Source organism: Notolepis coatsorum (genome assembly GCF_963971535.1).
Source record: "Notolepis coatsorum genome assembly, chromosome: 10".
Lineage (NCBI taxonomy): Eukaryota > Metazoa > Chordata > Actinopteri > Aulopiformes > Paralepididae > Notolepis > Notolepis coatsorum.
In genome coordinates, this window is record NC_140174.1 from 79,118,757 (window position 1) to 79,132,642 (window position 13,886).

At 49.5% G+C, this 13,886-nt stretch overlaps 1 protein-coding gene across 1 annotated transcript in view; it reads right to left on the reverse strand.

The window, feature by feature from the left end:
* plxdc1 (plexin domain containing 1) overlaps window positions 1–13,886 on the reverse strand; it is a 196,237-nt gene that overhangs the window by 181,164 nt on the left and 1,187 nt on the right. The window lies entirely within an intron of this gene.

Sequence of the window (13,886 nt, forward strand, 5' to 3'; positions counted from 1 at the left end):
GCCCCACTCTGACCAGACCAGACCATACTCTGACCAGACCAGACCAGACTCTGACCAGACCCCACTCTGACCAGACCAGACCACACTCTGACCAGACCAGGCCCCACTCTGACCAGACCAGACCCCACTCTGACCAGACCAGACCAGGCCCCACTCTGACCAGACCAGGCCCCACTCTGACCAGACCAGACCAGACCCCACTCTGACCAGACCAGGCCCCACTCTGACCAGACCAGACCACACTCTGACCAGACCAGACCCCACTCTGACCAGACCAGGCCACACTCAGACCAGACCAGACCAGGCCCCATGCTGACCAGACCAGACCCCACTCTGACCAGACCAGACCCCACTCTGACCAGACCAGGCCCCACGCTGACCAGACCAGACCCCACTCTGACCAGACCAGACCCCACTCTGACCAGACCAGGCCCCACTCTGACCAGACCAGGCCCCACTCTGACCAGACCAGACCAGACTCTGACCAGACTCCACTCTGACCAGGCCCCACTCTGACCAGACCAGACTCTGACCAGACCAGATTCCACTCTGACCAGGGCCATCCAAAACTCCCCCACTATTGCTGTCTTCAAGAGGGGTGTGAAGCGACATCTGCAACAATAGGTTGCAGAGGGTGCTTGGCCACCACTCTTGAAGAACAGGAACATGACATGCTGTAATGAGGCTCTTAGAAAATTGTGTTGTCTATCTTATCTACTTGTTGTATCTATTTTATCTTAACTCTTTCTTTGTGATTTATTGTATTTTTCTTGGGACCATGTTGGAAACAAGTCGACAGACTTTCACATGTTATCCTTGTACCCCTTGTTTTTATACTATTGTATAAATTGTATGTACTAAATAAAAATCAAATCAAATCAAATCAGACCCCACTCTGACCAGACCAGATCCCACTCTGACCAGACCACACTCTGACCAGACCCCACTCTGACCAGAACAGACCACACTCTGACCAGACCAGACCAGACCCCACTCTGACCAGACCAGACTCTGACCAGACCCCACTCTGACCAGAACAGACCACACTCTGACCAGACCAGACCAGACCCCACTCTGACCAGAACAGACCACACTCTGACCAGACCAGACCCCACTCTGACCAGACCAGACCACACTCTGACCAGACCAGGCCCCACTCTGACCAGGCCCCACCCACTCTGACCAGACCAGACCCCACTCTGACCAGGCCCCACCCACTCTGACCAGACCAGACCCCACTCTGACCAGACCAGACCCCACACTGACCAGACCAGGCCCCACCCACTAGCTGCCACTCATCACAGTGAAACCGACTTTTGATGTAGCTAAACGCTTGTAGGGATTACTAAATCCCTAGTTATAAAATAGTATTTGTAATATAGCGAATTGAGTGTCAATTTGGAACATTGTGGATTTTATGATTTCCTTCAGGAAGTCTTGAATGCCACCAAGGTCACATTTGAAGCAGTTTGCCCAGAGGATGAGGGACAGTGGATGTGAAAATGTGTGTCTTTCGGTGCAGATGGGGCCTCTGTCAACATGGGCACCCATGGGGGTGTGATTGCCCCCCTGCGTAGGAAAAACACATTTGAGACATGTGAGTGGGGGAGAAATCGCAATTGCCAATGCAACTGTAGTCGTTTTCTCAATGAGTGTGTAGGAAATTAATGAATGAAGGATAGACAAGAGGCAGGTGTTGATTCTCAAACAAAATGAGAGAACCCTTTGTCTCCAAAAGAGGGAAAATAAGGGGAGAAATCAAGTCTCCAAAACACGTTATTGAACAAACACATAAACTGAACTATATAGCAAAATGGGGAAAGCAAAGGGGAGAAAATGCTGTCTCCAAAATATATCACAAGATGAAACACGTCGGGCGATGGTGCTACATAAGCACACAAAAAGGTTATACAATTGATAATGTAAGGCACGGCAGATACTATAAATGGCGAACTAACTTATTCTCCATGGCAGGAGCGATAAGTGTTACTCACAACGGTGTACTCACGGGTAGGTTCAGTGATCGACTGTAACAAGGAAGAGCATATGAAGCCAACCTAACTAGACACACCAGGTGCCAATGAATGCCATCAGGGCAGATAGACAGGTCAATTACCACCAGGTAACACTAGGGTTTTGCTCCCTGAGGAGAGCAAAACCCCAAACGTTACAATGGGTGTGTAAGAGATGAACCCTCTCTAGTTTTCTCAAAGGGGGTGTAGGAGGTGGGAACCCTCTCTTGGGTGTGTAGGAGATGGGGACCCTCTCTTGGGTGTGTAGGAGATGAGGACCCTCTCTTGGGTGTGAAGAAGATGGGCACCCTCTCAGTGGGTGTGTAGGAGATGGGGACCCTCTCTTGGGTGTGTAGGAGAAAGGAACCCTCTCTTGGGTGTGTAGGAGATGGGGACCCTCTCAGTGGGTGTGTAGGAGGTGGGGACCCTCTCTTGGGTATGTAGGAGATGGGGACCCTCTCAGTGGGTGTGTAGGAGATGGGGACCCTCTCAGTGGGTGTGTAGGAGATGGGGACCCTCTCTTGGGTGTGTAGGAGATGGGGACCCTCTCAGTGGGTGTGTAGGAGATGGGGACCCTCTCTTGGGTGTGTAGGAGATGGGGACCCTCTCAGTGGGTGTGTAGGAGATGGGGACCCTCTCAGTGGGTGTGTAGGAGATGGGGACCCTCTCAGTGGGTGTGTAGGAGATGGGGACCCTCTCTTGGGTGTGTAGGAGATGGGGACCCTCGCTTGGGTGTGTAGGAGATGGGGACCCTCTCAGTGGGTGTGTAGGAGATGGGGACCCTCTCTTGGGTGTGTAGGAGATGGGGACCCTCTCTTGGGTGTGTAGGAGATGGGGACCCTCTCAGTGGGTGTGTAGGAGATGGGGACCCTCTCTTGGGTGTGTAGGAGATGGGGACCCTCTCAGTGGGTGTGTAGGAGATGGGGACCCTCTCAGTGGGTGTGTAGGAGATGGGGACCCTCGCAGTGGGTGTGTAGGAGATGGGGACCCTCTCAGTGGGTGTGTAGGAGATGGGGACCCTCTCTTGGGTGTGTAGGAGATGGGGACCCTCTCTTGGGTGTGTAGGAGATGGGGAACCTCTCAGTGGGTGTGTAGGAGATGGGGACCCTCTCTTGGGTCTGTAGGAGATGGGAACCTCTCTTGGAAATGAAAGCCTGGCGCATGATCTCACTTTAATAGTCAAAATTGTAATGTATATATTGCCTGAGGAAGTTAGTAAGTTATATTAACTTATGAGGAGCAGCGGGCAGTGCACACAGTGCAGCACCCAGGGACCAAGTCCAGTTGTAATGCCAGGACCTTGGTCAAGGGCAATAGCAGGATATACCTGGCATGCATGTCTTTTTTCTGCTGAAGTACCCGGAGGAAACCCACGCACATACGGGGAGAACATGCAAACTCCACACAGAAAGGCCTGCTGGGGTTTGAACCCAGGACCTTCTTGCTTCTTGCTAACCACTGTGCCACCATATGGCCTGAAACACATAGACTGCTTGCATTAGAATATAATATAAATAATACATTACTCCAAATGTCAGATCTTGTTTGAGAAACTAAGCTTTCACCAATTAGCTAGCAAGCTTAAAAGTTTGCAATCATATATTTTTTTTACATTACATTTAATTTAATTATAATTATTAAAAAGTAATAATAATGCACTTTGCAACGTTTTTTTATAGGTAACAAACGCACGTTTTCTTTGCTTTTGTTTATATTCCCCTTTCTACCAGAATATACAGAGTTTTCTGTTGTTGTTCTATAGTCTACAAGCTGAATACATTTCCTACCTCATATTTTGGGTGAAGTTGTAATGAGTCCAACCTCCTTTGATTGACAGCTTGTTAGATTTAGAGGAAGATTGTATAGACCAATCATATTGAAGCACAAGGGCATGTTCACACGCTCCCGTGCTCGTGGCGTGCGTGTGCGTCCTTGTGCTGGAAGAACACATGATACAGCATTTTCGGGTACCCCCCTTCCTCCAACTGTGTAATATAGCTCCAATTTCAGCAACTAGTGGTGAAACTCCATTTGATACCTTTGATGATATGATATGATATGATATTTTCATTTATAATGCGCCCCCCAGCCAATTTTTACATCCGTCCGGGGCGCAGCCCGGGGAAAAGAAAGAATATGAATAAATGGACAGGACAATAGAGACAGGGAACCAGGAAGACGGACAGACAGAGAGCATAAGTACACCTCAGACACACAACACAACAGCAAAGTAACTCAGTGATCATTCAGAGCGAAAAGGTGGGTTTTAAGCAAGGCCTTGAATGTCTGTACGGTGTTGGCAGACTTGATGTTGAGAGGGAGCTTATTCCACAATGTCGGCGCCATCACTGCACACCTTTACGATGAGGCACGATATACAAGTCCTTTAGTGTGTTATTGTAGAACATCTGCAGAGTTACAAAATCCAAAGTCCACTCCAAAGGACGTTGAGCTCCAACAGTTTCTCTGTTCCTTGAACTGCTTGAAATGCCTTGTTTGTAGTCCAGCCTTCTCTTCCTTTAATAACTACATCACTATGGCTATGTTCACACTGCAGGCAGCAGTGGCCCGAATCTGATCACATCGAATCTGATCTTTTCAATTCAGATTTGGGCCACTTTCATAATATGTGGTCCTAAATCCGATACAGGTCTGCTTTTTTGCAATGCAACCTCAGTCTGAACAATTCAACACTCTATATTGACAATGACATTCATCACAATTCTGCACTAGCAGGAGTCACTTGGTGAATATAAACATGGAGGTCAGCTGTGATGAAGGTGGTCAGTGGAGGGACAGTGAGGTGTTTACCTTATAGGTATTTGGGATGATACTTTTATACAAGCCAAACCAGAGGGGACAGTATAATAACGTTAGGTTATGACTATAACCAAGTTCTGTTAACACTTAGTGAACGCTCAGCGTTTCATGCATATATCTCGCTTCAGCATATATACACTGAATAATTTCACAAATGTACCTTTAAATGCCAGCATTCATCTGGCCACACCCCCATCCGCTTACCTATATAAGCAGGGATGGTGCCACACCATCATCTCCTTCCCAACAAATTTCACCACAATGAAAAATCAAGGGCCGCAGCGGTGTCTAGACGCTGAGCGTTCACTAAGTGTTAACAGAACTTGGTTATAGTCATAACCTAACGTTCTGTATCACACTAGCTCACGCTCAGCGTTTCATGCATAATAGGAGCTGAGCGGGAGCTAGAAGCTCGACAAATGTACCCTGCTGAGGCCCCCCACAACCATCAGATCAGGGAGGACCGAGCCCCCCCGACCCCCCCTAATGGAGGGCACCCCACCTATTGGGGGCTTCACTGGAGGGCGACGGACCCGACCGTGCGAAGAGGCACTCAAGCAACTCAACGCACAGGGTGAGCAGACCGTGGCTTGACCCCACGACTACACACACGCACAACCCGCATGCCACCCGGGAACGAACGGAGGGAAAAACATCGTTACTGCCCCCATAATCACAGGGTCAAGGGTAAACCCAACCCCGTGGCAAGGCCGTAGCAGCGGAGCGCGAAGGAAGACCCAGACCCACCAAAGGGACTGGACCCCCTGGAACGGGGGCCCGGAGAAGTCCATGATGCCAGCATCAAGACCCCACCAGGTGGGCACTTAGTGACCCCGCCCCCCACATCGCCAGCGTATTCGGACAAAGGCCCCTCAGCCGAGCGGGCCCTGTCCCCCCAATAGTACACCGCCTGGCACACTGACCCTGCAGAACAGGCAGTCAGCATGGCCGTAAGCACACAAAAAAGGTTAACCAACGGAAGCAGGCAGCGCACCGGGGAAAAACCAGGCAACAGGCTATTAACCCTAGCCTGGAGACTGCGGACGAGACAGGCGCCAGAGGGGACAGCTGAACACAGCCGCCCCGGCGGAAGGAGCGTAAGCTGGCGGTGTTGCATGACCAAGCCTCCATTTAAAAAAACCCACCCAGAGGGGTTGAGGCAGAGAAGGCTGACACGATCGGCAGTTGTCATGAACGTGCAGGGGCACCCTCAAACGGTGAACCCGGGAGTTGACACTGCTCCAACACACCAGGGAATCAACCACCTTGGTGTTACCCAATGCGGTGGTTGTTCCTATAACCCCTCAAGAAAAAACTCCAAAACACACCTGCGGGTATACACCGGCTATACCGCAGTACAAGTGTTTCAGTTTTCAAAAAAGGGTTAACCCAGGCCTACGGGTTGACGAAACATTACTTCGGACCGGGCCTGGTGATACGAGATGCACAGGGTCACCAGAGGAGGTCAAAGACCATCCCAACAGGCCCCTCTTCGCCCTGCGTGAGAGAGGAGCGAAAAAGAATGGAGAACCCGCCCCTAAGCACACCGTACTTGGTATTCCCAGGCGGTCTCCCAACCAAGTACTAACCAGGACCAACCTGTGTAGCGGCCGAGATCTGACGAGATCGAGCGTGTACAGGTTGGCATGGCCGTAAGCCATTAAGATAGTGCTGAGTAAAAAACGTACCCAACCAGGGTCTCCATAGTGCTTAACCCTGTGACACCCGGACCAACCTGGCATTTTTCCCCCTGAAAAAAGCCCAAGTCCCTCAGGGTACCAGAACAGCAGATCTGCATCCCCGGCGGACAACGGGTTCAACTGATCCGGACCAGCGTGACCAGAACCAGTCCCGTGCCCTAACCACGCCGACATGCCTACTCCAGGAGAAAGGGCAGATATGCGTGTCGATCTTAACATGAAAAGAAGGCGCCACCCAGACGTTCGGGCGAAGCGCGCCTGGTGGCCCACCCCCAGGGCGTGAGACCCCTCTACATATGTTCAGATCCATTCCGTCATCATCCCCCAGACATGAACGAGAATCCGTCGATAACCAACCCAGGTCGTGGGATGTGGTCGTCGGAAGAAGAAAAACCTCCATCCCAGTTGCTTTATAAAAACGCCGTTTTAACCTCAAGCAACCAAGGCGTGCCAGTCAGTCGCCTGTTTACAGCGAGCTAGCACTATGCGTGCGTCGGGACACACCCACATCAATGAACAGGCTATTTAGACCTGTCATTGAATCCCCAAGGCGCCCAGGGGTACGACAAGAGGGGTGTGACACTTCCTAACTCCAACTCTTTTAATAGAAAAGAAGGAAGCACCAACAGTATGTATCCCAGTCTACACAGCCGGGGGTAAAAAAATGTCACATTTTTACATCCCACCACCCTCCCATAGGAAGGAGACGGGAATCCCCAGAGAGACTTCCCATGCGAGCTGTACAGATTGCAAAGAATATATTGCACCTTGAGCCATGTAAAAAATTGGTTTTTAGGGATCTCCGGGGAAGAGGCACTGAACCCATACACACTCAATAATCGAATTGAATCGAATACATACACAATAGAATAGGACACCTTCTAGAGGGTCCACTCACTTTGACAATCTGAGGAGGAAGGCTCTGTACTCTGATGGAGGCTCCCTCACATGGAAGGAGGAGTCCGAACTCACAGAAGGCCCGAATAGGCGCTTGGTGAGGAGGAGCCCTGACCACCCCCCCGAAACAGATCCATCACATGGACCTGAACAGCACACGGAAGTCCTACCAACAGAGACGCGCACGGTGACGTACTCTATGGCGGGGGAATTTCTGCGGTGCACACGCCCAATATTCCAGGCCGTGGGACCAGGAAACTCCCCCCCATTTTCACATCTGTAACAACAACCCGATTTGCCCGGAGAAGCTAATTACCAGTGACAAGACAGTTCACACAAAACTCGCGTCGTATGCCAAATGTATTGCAGCAACATACGTTTTTGGAAAACAGCGTTATTTACAAAACATGTAGAAGGTAAAGCCAGAAGACGCGTATAAGGTCTGGCCAAACCTTTGTCCTACCCGGAGCGTAGATCAGCGAAGTGCAGTCTCAAGACACCGTAGAAAACACAGCCATCCTGTGTTGTTCGATCTGGGCAGCGTCGCCGCTCCACCCGTCGCTACGGTCCCCTTGTTGACGCAATCCTTGCCGTCCTGGCTCAGGGCAGGGTCGACGAACATCCCCTGTCAAAGATGACGTCGTAGTCAAGAGTGTAAAACATGTTATAATCAAAGCACGTTCAACAGAGTAGCATTAAGCTAACGGCCGCTCCAACCGTCGGTCGCTACTGCCCCTGCTCGCGAGACGCAGAGCGAACGGCGCACGCGACCAGAGGGGAGCTCGCGGCGGCGCGCGAGTAGCCGGAGCTACCCCGCGCTGGCCTTGGCCGATAGCAGCAAGCTAACGTTTCCTAGTGATCACAACAGGCTAGCGCCGCAGCTAACAGCTGACTGGCTAACGGTAGGCCCAACCTCTGTAGGCCACGCAGTGATCCCAGCAGGCTAACGCCGCAGCTAACAGCTGACTGGCTAACCGTAAGCTAAGCAGCTATCACCTGAACTTGTACACAATGATATAACACTCACCCAGACAGGCCGCCGTTCTGAAACCCTCCTCACTTTTTAAGAGAAAAGAGAAACAAGATGTCAACACAGCTTTACAACGGTGATTTTACCAACACCCGACAGAGCCAGCACAATACCAAACTGGCCTGTGTAGCTGACTTGAACATAGATCTTCCGCTATCGAACATCTATGCACATATCTCCTCGTGAAGGAATACTCTCATTTGGATATGAAAGAAGGGGCTACACGGTGACAGAGAGATACCCACTCGTCCAGAAAACACAGGGATCACCAGTGTTAATGGTCGCGGCCCACTAGTTAAAACTATAATGGTCTTCAGACCAAGGTCTTCTGTCGCCTAGGAGGCTGAACAAAGGACCCTAGCCTGGGGCCGGTTTTCATAAACATTGTCAATTAGCCCCCATAGCACTAACAGACAAGTGAAGCCTGCCAGCAACAGTACTCACCCAACCTGAAACCCACCGCTTCTCACAACAGCGGCGCATCCTACAGTTCAGCATTTATGCAGGTGAACACCAGGAAGGCTGCTGGCCCAGATGGCATAACAGGACGCATACTCAAGTCCTGTGCCAACCAGCTGGCCCTAGTGTTCACCGCCATATTTAATCAATCCCTGGCGGAGTCAGTGGTCCCTGCCTGCTTCAAGATGTCTACCATCATCCCTGTACCGAAGAAACCCTCCCCAACATGTCCAAATGACTACAGACCGGTGGCACTCACCTCTGTGGTCATGAAATGTTTCGAGAGGCTGGTCAAGGACCACATTTGTGCCTCTCTCCCCAGTGATATGGACCCTATGCAATTTGCATAGAGGACAAACAGGTCCACCGACGACGCGGTCTCCCAGGTACTGCACAGCACCCTCTCGCACCTTGACCGTCAGAAGGGGGGCTATGTGAGACTGTTGTTCATTGACTACAGCTCAGCGTTCAACACCATAGTCCCCACCAGACTGGTGGACAAGCTGATCGAGCTAGGTCTGAGCTCCGCCCTGAGCGCCTGGGTACTGGACTTTCTGAGCGAAAGACCCCAGGCGGTCAGGGTGGGGGGTCAGACCTCCAACACCATCACCCTGAGCATCGGGTCCCCCCAGGGCTGTGTTCTGAGCCCCCTGCTGTACTCACTCTACACACATGATTGTGTGGCCAAGTTCAGCTCCAACTCCATAGTGAAGTTCGCAGACGACACAGTGGTGGTGGGGCTGATCTCGGACAACGACGAGAAGGCCTACCGGGAGGAGGTTGAGGTACTGGAACGCTGGTGCCAGGACAACAGCCTGCTCCTGAACATTGGTAAAACCAAGGAGCTGATCGTGGATTATAGGAGAGGACAGCAGGAGACGCACACACCACTGATGATTAACGGGGCTACCGTGGACAGGGTGAGCAGCTTTAAGTACCTGGGGGTCCACATCTCAGAGGACCTGACATGGTCAACACACATAGACACAGTAGTAAAGAAGGCGAAACAGCGCCTCTACCACCTGAGACAGTTAAGGAAGTTCAGAGTAATGGGGGAAGATACTCCAGTCCTTCTACTCAGGAGCTGTAGAGAGCATCCTGACCGGAAACATCACTGCCTGGTATGGAAACAGCACGGCACAGGACAAGAAGGCCCTACAGAGAGTGGTGCGCTCAGCCGAGCGTACCACGGGTATTGCATTACCCCCCCCTGCAGGTTCTATACAACAAGAGGTGCAAATCCAGAGCCTGCAGGATAATGAAAGACCCTCACCACCCCATAACAGCCTGTTTCAGCTGCTGAGGTCAGGCAGACGCCTGCGAACCCCAGCTACTAGGACAGAGCGGCTTAGGCTCAGCTTCTTCCCCCAGGCCATCAGAGCCATGAACAATGAACATTGAGTGCTCAGAACATTGAACTATCCACACACAAGCACACATGAACACACACACGACACGCACGCTGTGCACGCTCACACACGAGCAGCCACTTAACACTTTAACATGAGCGGGCACACACTCATGTCGCACACACGCACACTTATGGCCAAAGGAAAGGACACTTTAAATTAGAATAACAGGAACAGTGTATTGCACTACCAAAGCTAACTAGCATGTCCCATATGCTCTGTAAATAACTATGTACAGATACCGAGATGTCACTCCATGTTACCTGTTACCTGTTACTGCACAATGTTGTTTTTTCATTTTTTTTATTCTATTATATGTTGTACCACTGTATTGCACATCGTTGCGGGCAAGACCACCCGCATTTCATTGTATACCTGTATGCCGTGACAATTAAAACTCTTGACTTGACTTGAGCTGTGGCCTGAAAGGTTTCACCCCAACCAACACAGCAAGGAACTGCAGTTGAGAAGCATGCAGCGGCGTGCTCCCAATACGAAAACCGGTGGAGGGTTTTAGAATGATCACCATCTTCCAGACACTCCAGTGACGAAGACAACATCGCCGTATTTTCTCGAAAATAGTGAGAGAGAAAATAAAGACATGATGTCAACGTATCTCCTTGTTCTTCCTTTCCTTGTAAACATTGCTTTTCCAGTCAATATTTTTCTCCACGTCAAGTGGGCATATGAGCAACACGTTGCTTGTGATGAAATTTGAGAAGGACATGAGTGTGTGGCACCATCCCTGCTTATATAGGTAAGCGGATGGGGGTGTGGCCAGATGAATGCTGGCATTTAAAGGTACATTTGTGAAATTATTCAGTGTATATATGCTGAAGCGAGATATATGCATGAAACGCTGAGCGTGAGCTAGTGTGATACAGAACCGGTCTGTGTTTGAAGGCATTTTGAAAGAAGAAATTGCTCTTTCACCTCCTCCTCACCCCCATTATCATCTGCTCACAAATTAGTTGACCTCCACTGCAACTTGTAAATTAAACCATAAACTGTGACCTCAGTGTCCTCCATGTTTACATCCATCTTCGTTATTGTTAATTTCCGCATGCAGGTCAGTTCAGGAGCGTGACCAGTTCACACTGAAATCTGATACAATGGGGATGTGGTAGGGATTGATATGTGGGGTGTTTTGGGGGACTGACTGTTCCGGGGGGGTTCACATGCCTTCGAGCGGCATTGTACTTTTGTAATTATTTTATGCCATTATTAAGTCTGCACGTTTACATTGCACTACTTTTATTGTCTTTTATACCTATTCTTATGTCTGCAATTTATGCATTGTTTTTTATTCTGTCAATCTGTGTGCTGATTTTATGCCTATGTTCATTTTATACTATATATATATAGTTATTAATATTTATTATTGTTATATTGTAGACATGTGTTTAGCAGGCTGTGACGTACAGGCGTAGAGACAGGTGTTTAGCAGGCTGTGATGTACAGGCGTAGAGACAGGTGTTTAGCAGGCTGTGATGTACAGGCGTAGAGACAGGTGTTTAGAAGGCTGTGATGTACAGGCGTAGAGACAGGTGTTTAGCAGGCTGTGATGTACAGGCGTAGAGACAGGTGTTTAGCAGGCTGTGATGTACAGGCGTAGAGACAGAGATATTTATCAGGCTGTGATGTACAGGCATAGAGACAGGTGTTTAGCAGGCTGTGATGTACAGGCGTAGAGACAGAGGTGTTTAGCAGGCTGTGATGTACAGGCATAGAGACAGGTGTTTAGCAGGCTGTGATGTACAGGCGTAGAGACAGAGGTGTTTAGCAGGCTGTGACATACAGGCGTAGAGACAGAGGTGTTTAGCAGGCTGTGACGTACAGGCGTAGAGACAGAGGTGTTTAGCAGGCTGTGACGTACAGGCGTAGAGACAGAGGTGTTTAGCAGGCTGTGACGTACAGGCGTAGAGACAGAGGTGTTTAGCAGGCTGTGACGTACAGGCGTAGAGACAGAGGTGTTTAGCAGGCTGTGACGTACAGGCGTAGAGACAGAGGTGTTTAGCAGGCTGTGACGTACAGGCGTAGAGACAGCTCTGCTAGGAGTGTGGGGAGAAATAGCTATATATCTCATTTAAAGAGACGGGAGCCAAAAGTGAATGTTTGAGGCCTGACCACTGAATTACAACCTGTACAGCTGTAACTAGGTGCATAATTTTGACCATAAAAACGTGCAAATGTATGTAAATAGACCATGGAAATGACTATATTAAACTGATAATAATGTGCTCTTTAAAGTTCATGTTAGCTTTAGGAAGATGGGGATCCTACTTTACTTTGTACGAGTGAGGAATACTGTCCTGTTAAGCCCTAGGGTCCCCCAATTACAAACAACCCTGTTGTAATGTTGTGTTTCTTTTTCAAATGTAGCCAAGAGTAAAGACCATAACCCTATCAAAACAGCAGTCAAAGTGTATATTTTCAGCACTACGTTTGTTTACCGATGTTTTTAAAATGTTCAGAGTTTCTCTGAATAATGTGAATTCTCTATGCATTGCATCGGGAAGAGTTGAGTAGTCACGTGAGGAAATGACTAAATCCAGATGTAACACTGCCATTTGAAAGAGGAGATTTGGCCCTATCCATAGATGTATGACTATGACTATAAGGTAATTTATAGGCCTGATATTCTATATTATATATTCAAATGCATTATCATTCAAATTGCATGTGTCCAGATGGCAGAATTCAGTACTGTATAGCATGCAGAGGGACAGGGACCATATAAGGCAGTGGTTCTCAAAGTGGGGTCTGGGGATCATAGGTCTCACTCTCTCATATCCACGGGGTCCCTGATCTATGATGTGTCAATCTGGGGGTCCTTGACATGAACACGTTTTAGAACCAGTGCTATGAAGGGTATTCTGTAGGACATGGGGACATATAAAGTCCCTGACATGACACATGGGGTCCTCTGGCCCTGCAGCTGGTATATATGTGCTGCTGGGTTTGTCCTCTGCAGAACCGGGCCCCTGATCAGAGGAGCGGGGACCACAGGAGAGGAGGCCGCGGAAACTAGAGCAGTGCTGATTGTCAGAGGAGGAGCAGCAGAACGGGGGCCAGCTAAATATAATACATCTCCAAGGAGTACAGGAATACACACACACACACACACACACACACACACACACACACACACACACACACACACACACACACACACACACACACACACACACACACACACACACACACACACACACACACACACACACACACACACACACACACTAGCAGAGGCTAATACAAGGAGTACACACACACACACACACACACACACACACACACACACACACACTGGCAGAGGCTAATACAAGGAGTACAGAAATACACACACACTGGCAGAGGCTAATACACATAAGAAGACTCACTGTGTGTGTGTGTGTGTGTGTGTGTGTGTGTGTGTGTGTGTGTGTGTGTGTGTGTGTGTGTGTGTGTGTGTGTGTGTGTGTGTGTGTGTGTGTGTGTGTGTGTTTCATCCCCAGGCATATGTACTATACATACACACACACTAACTAACATGCACGCCCTCAAACACATACACGCA